Below are 6162 nucleotides of genomic sequence, written 5' to 3' on the forward strand. Positions count from 1 at the left end.
AAATTTGATAATGAGACTCAAGCTTCGCTGCTACTAGCTTCTCTACCTGATAGCTGGTCCGGAACAGTTACTGCTGTTACAAGTTCCGTGGGGACCAGTGGTATGACTTTTGAAGGGGTTAGAGATTTGGTTCTAGGCGAGGATATCAGACGCAAGAATCAAGGTGGATCTTCCTCTTCTGATTTATTAAATGTCGGAAGAGGTAGAGGGAATAGCAGGAGCAGTGGGAGTCGGGGAAAAAGTTCTTCTAGATCTTTGAAGAATGTGAAATGCTGGAACTGTCAAGAAGTGGGACATGTTAAGAGTCAATGTCCAAAGAAAGAATTGAACATTGCTGGTGCTGAGAGTGTGTCTGAGGATGATGCATTGATACTCAGTATGGAAATTTCTGTAGACTCTTGGGTCATGGATTCAGGGGCTTCGTTTCACGCCATGGACAACGGGGAAACGATGGTGAATCTAAAAGAAGGAGATTTTGGGAAGGTACGGTTGGCAAATGACGAGATGCTTCAGGTAACGGGCATGGGAGATATTGATTTGGTTACTTCATTAAGAACTACATGGAGCCTGAAGGATGTCAGGGTGATTCCGGAGCTGAAGAAGAAATTGATTTCTGTTGGTCAGCTGGATAAACAAGGACTGGAAGTAAGGTTTGGAAGTGGTAAATGGAGGGTGGTCAATGGTGATCTGGTGATTGCTCGTGGTATGAAGTGTGGGTCATTGTATATGGTTGAGGTACCTGCTGAGGGAAGTATGACCGTCCCTGTTAAGCAAGACAAAATCTGGTTCGCTAAATCTACGACTAAGAGAGTTCATTTTGCAAACATGAATTCTGGAGCCAATGGGATGTTAGCTGAACGAGTCGGAAAGTCTAAACCAGTCAGGAGATTCTGTGACAGTGGGAGCACGGGGCATGTTTCGGGTACAGTTACAAAGAGCCGTTGGGTTTTGAAGACTAAGACTGAAAATTTCTCTCCTGTTGGATGTTTGCTTTGTTTGGAGAGTGTTAGTGGTCCTCGGTGTATCTTTGGATCTGGTGGAGTGTCCAAACCGGTTGAGACAGAGGATGAGTTGGTGGTGGGATTAGCCACGGCTGAGTTGGAGCTAGTGGGAGCTTCAACTGGCCCTTCTAGTAATTGATGATGAGGGGCGGCTGCAACTAGAAAAATCAGACTAAGTTTTAGCTTGTTCTTTGGAACTGGAAGCTTGAAGGACTTGGTTGTTTTTTAAGATTACTGGAGTAATTAAGAGTTGGATGGCGGAGAAAGAATAATTTGTTCAAGCCTCCAAGTAGGAGATTGTTAAGATTTATGGAGTCATGAACAAATTGACAAGTTCCTAAAAGTTCAAGGGCCATAAATGTAACTTAGCAAATTAAACAATTTAATTGTATTGTTTAATGGAAAAATGGACGGTGGTTTAATTATTTAATATTGAATGGACGCACATTTTAGGTGGAATAGTTTTGGACGGCATATACTTCAATTCAAATATGGCGGCTCAATTTGATGTGCAAATTGCGGCTCACAAACATATATATATATATATATATATATATATATATATATATATATATGTATGTATGTATTGCAAGAAGAAAGTGTGCAGCAGCGTAGCGCAGAACAACAAAAATGCCGAGTGATATTACAATTTGTAATCTTATAGTGAGTTAATATAAAATCTAGTTGCGCCCGTGGACGTAGGATTTACACCGAATCCGAACCACGTAAAATCCTTGTGTTCTTTATTGCTTTATTTTTCGTGAGTTTGTGAGTATGTGACAGTGTGTTTCCGCTGCGTGTACCCGGTCCGATTCCTAACAAATCGTTGTTGCCTTCATCACATAATTTAACCCAAATTTCAATAAATTCACGAATATTCAGATCATACACTCAATTCAAATCATGTTTTAGGTCACACATTAAGGAAGATGCATATTGTGTGTGTTGTTAAATCAAACAATTCACACAAACTATTACACATAATGGAGACTGGAGTGTTTGTGTTGTGCGTAATCCAAATCCTTTTGAACTGACTCATAGACAGATGCAGATAGAAGTGTGTTATGACATAAAAGCTACGATAAAGCTAGTGACATAACTTTTGGTTTCTTCCTCTTCGGGGGTGGTACGACGACCGGAGCAGCGGATAGTGGATGGGAGGGCCGTACGAGCGGCGGCGGCGGCAGCTAGCTTCTGCAGGACAGAAAGAAGGCGAGGGGCAGTCGGAGCAGCACCGACAACTGCCGTGTTGCGGTTGCAGATGGTGACAGAAAGAAGAAGAAGAAGATGGAGGAATGGTGGCAGCGGACGCACTCACGGTGGCCACTCATTCTCTCCGGAAGGGAAGGTAGCCGCGATGGTCGGCGGTTAGGTGCAGCAAGGAACGAAGGTGGCGGCAGCGGTTGTTCACAGCAGCAGGCCGGCGGCGGCTGGGATGCCCGGGATTAAGGTGGCGGCTGAAAGAGTGTTGTAGAGTTAGGGTTTTCGGGTGTTGCACTCTAAAAACGGGAGGGGTAAGGAATCACGGGTTCAAGTCCGTGTTTTACCAAACTTGGATGTATTTTAACGAGATTGGTCCCTGCCTCTACAATTTCTTTACAATTTAAATCCAATAATTACTAATCACCTACCTTCACAAAATCTTTTACATTTCAAGTCCTAATATTACAATATAGACTCCAAATTCTAGTAATTATACCATTTAACTTCTTATGGCTAAAACTGATAAATTATTACGGATTTAAGGATAAAATAAAATAAAATTTAAAATATATCTCGGGGTTTTAGGGTTTATTATTTATTTATTTATCTATTTTATTTTATTCATTTTATTTCATTTATTTTATTTTATTTATTTTATTTTAAAACAGAATGTTACACAATCAGGTGCCGAAAACTTAACATCAACTATCATCTGGTGTCCAAAAGTATCAGATCTGGGGCAGTGGATATGTGGTTATGAAACTCGATCAAATAAGGATCGCTTAGGATATCAGATTGTTGGATAGAGTAAATGGAAGATTCGTCCGTATAATTAGGGTATGTGGTTTAGGGTCGACCCATTTAGTGGAATTTGGATATGTGGTTTAGGCGATCAATTTAGGATTTTTTATTGTTGCATAGGTTTTTATATTGTAAATGTTAAAAAAGGTAGGGAGTGGTTGTGAGAGAAATTTAATAGGTTTTGTTTTGAAAAATAAATAAATAAATAAAAACAATCCCAACCAAACACAGTCAATCTTTTCCTTCTCTTTCTTCTCGCTGCTACAGTTGTGATTCGTCACTGGCGAGTCCCTTAGCGACTCATACAAGATGGTGTAAATATTGGTAGCAAGTGTTTGGCGAGAGAGGTGGCGACTGTAGCCTAATACTGCAAATTAACAAAACGTGATACTCTTAGGAGGTAATACTTTAAAAAATGTCTCATTTTATTGAAATTGGAATCCACATTATTGAAATAGCCTTGCATTCTTCTTTGTTCTTCATAAATCATCCAAGTTGTAGAAATGGTCCTTCAACTCTTTTTGTTTTTTTTTTTGTTATAGAAACGATCCTTCAACTCTTTTTTTTATTTCTTTTTACAAACCATCCAAACACTTATTTCATTTACAATTTTGGTGTTTTGCTAGCTATTATCATGCATAATTTTCCTTTTTATAAATGAGATTTTCTACCATGCATCGTTTTTAATATATAATAACTATTATTTGTAGGTTAGCAAACAAAAATAATGCTAACCTACCGATTAGAAAGGTTATTCTTCAGGGTTTTTTTTGAGTTTTCACCAAAATATAATTCTTTTTCCAAACACTCATCTTTTTGTTTTTTTCCTCACACCAAAGTGGAGCTTTTTCAAATTGGTTCGCCAGTTTGGGTTTTTTTTCCCTGCTTTGTAATTAGTTTTTTTACATTAATCTAATGGTTTATTGGTTTTAATATTTAACTCACATCCTTTAAACATGCTTTAATTTTTTTCATACTATATAGTGCTCATGTACTTTTCGACATAGCATCATTGTATTATTTTTTGTGATTACTAACTTTTCCTTATAGTATTAACGGATAAAAATCATTCTAATTTACTCTTTAAAATATGACATAAAGTTACGACATACATTTTTGTCTGTCGTAAATCATTGATATTTTACGATATATGACATAAATTTTATGACAGACTTTTATGCCTGTCATAAAAGTGTTGTATGTCGTAATTCGTCTGTCAAGGAAAGCCTTTTTTCTAGTAGTGATGTAGAGAGATATGGAAGGGCAGTTTGGACCTTTGTTTGAGAATCTTTTCCAACAGTAACGGGTGAAAACAACTTCTCTCCAATCCCATTAGAAGACAACTTCTCTAAATCCGCAAGTGACTTTTGAACTCGCCTGAATGACCCAAAAAATTATAAAATATAAATATAAAGCAAAATCAGGTTTTAAGTTGTTTTTTAGAACCTCTGTTCTGCAAATTGGAACTGTGGTCCCACTCTCTGTGTATTTTGAAATTACTAGAAAAGAGTCCTGAAAAATAATATAAAAATGAGTGAAATTTATTTATAATAATCCAGGAACATAATAAATGGTTATAAGGTCGTTACACTTTTGGAGAAAAAATCCTTATTTTCTAAATCTGTGCACTTTAATATCAACTCTGCTGTAGTTTTGGAGACAACTTATTCTTCTACATGAATGGTGAGCTGTCCAAGTTTTTTATGAGTCGACTCAGCAGACTCTGCAATGCTCACAAGCTCTAAGGTGCACGCGCGTTTTGAATTAGCGACTATCTACATTAAAATAAAACCATCCTTAAAAGTTGACACGTGTCATCGACAATTAATATACTCAATAAACAAATATCAGATGTTGCAAAAAAAAGGCCTGAAATGTGCAAATTGATAAAGAGTGAATACTTGAGACAATGGGAACGCACAATTGCAAATACAGGTGAAAGGGTTCTTCCCCCTGCTGTTCCAAGCAGTCAAGTGGAAGCAAACTCCTCAACATGGGAACGCGCAATTGCAGAAAGGTATTCTAATTTCTACAGAACTTGTGACAGAAATGCTGACATGGCATTTTCTTTTTCCTAAATACTTGGCCTTGCAGATTTTGGTGGAGTCTTATGGTTGGAGTTGATTGGTGGGATGCTGTTGGCTGTACACAAAGTGCTGCTGAGGATGGAATTGGTAATAATATGAATTAGCAACGTTTATATTGATCCGAAAAAACTTTAGGCCTAAATTAGCTAGTGAAGGGCAGTTTTGTCATTTCAAGAACATGTGTTGACATTGTGGCTCTTATGTTGTTGCCTAGTTTCACTGAACAATGTGATTGCGGTTCTGGATGCGGATTTTCATTCTCTTCCTTCAACTCAGCACATACAACAATATGGCCCTGTATGTTTCTTTAAGCTATCTCTCTCTTTTTTTGGTTATTTTTTCTGTTGGATTTTTTTTTTTTAAATTGCAGGGATTAGATAGGATAAAATGCAGGCTATTAGAAGGTACAAATGCTCAAGAGGTGAGAGCAATGGTGCTGGATATGCAAGCGCGATTATTACTTGATATGTTGGGGAAAGGAATAGAATGGGCTCTGATTAATCCTTCAGCTCTAGTTGATAAGTGTCACACCCCGCTAAAGCGGAAACACAGGGCGTGGCAGTACAAAGGGTTTCATCGCAAAAGTTAAAAGACAACACCAACCGTAGTATTAAAAATCATTACAAATTCACAATGGGTTTGAACAACTTTTAAAAGAAATTACAATGTAAATTGAAATACAACACATGCGAATGCTCCTAAAGGTGAAGTGTCCCTAAGTGCCACTTACTCGATGATTCCTGAAAAAGCATGTAAAACGAGCGTCAACTATAAAAATAGTTGGTGAGTACTCACAGATAAACAAAATGATACTGGTTCCATGAATTGAAATCAAAGTTTTGATAAAAGTTTCCAATAATAAAAGTATATTGTTAAGATGAGTAAATAAGTTTGTAAAAATAAAGTTCTTTGTCATCATGAGAGATAAGGTATGTTGCCCAAATAAGATGCAACATTCATATTCTCATGGAAGATAAAGTTCGTTACTCAAACGAGTAAACAAGTTTCACTGCTAAAATTAGCAATCAATTTCGTTGCTACAAGGAGCAAACAATTTCATTGCTAAAACA

At 37.3% G+C, this 6162-nt stretch overlaps 1 long non-coding RNA gene across 1 annotated transcript; it reads left to right on the forward strand.

The window, feature by feature from the left end:
• Positions 1 to 4948: 4948 nt before the first annotated feature.
• Positions 4949 to 5393, forward strand: LOC145168906 (uncharacterized). The gene is made up of 3 exons (XR_013742165.1): positions 4949 to 5022; positions 5100 to 5179; positions 5307 to 5393. It is a non-coding gene; the product is annotated as an uncharacterized LOC145168906 (long non-coding RNA).
• The last annotated feature ends 769 nt before the right edge of the window (positions 5394 to 6162 follow it).

Source organism: Lactuca virosa, chromosome 4, assembly GCF_052849685.1.
Source record: "Lactuca virosa cultivar CGN04683 chromosome 4, Lactuca_virosa_CGN04683_v6, whole genome shotgun sequence".
In the NCBI taxonomy this organism is placed as follows: Eukaryota; Viridiplantae; Streptophyta; class Magnoliopsida; order Asterales; family Asteraceae; genus Lactuca; species Lactuca virosa.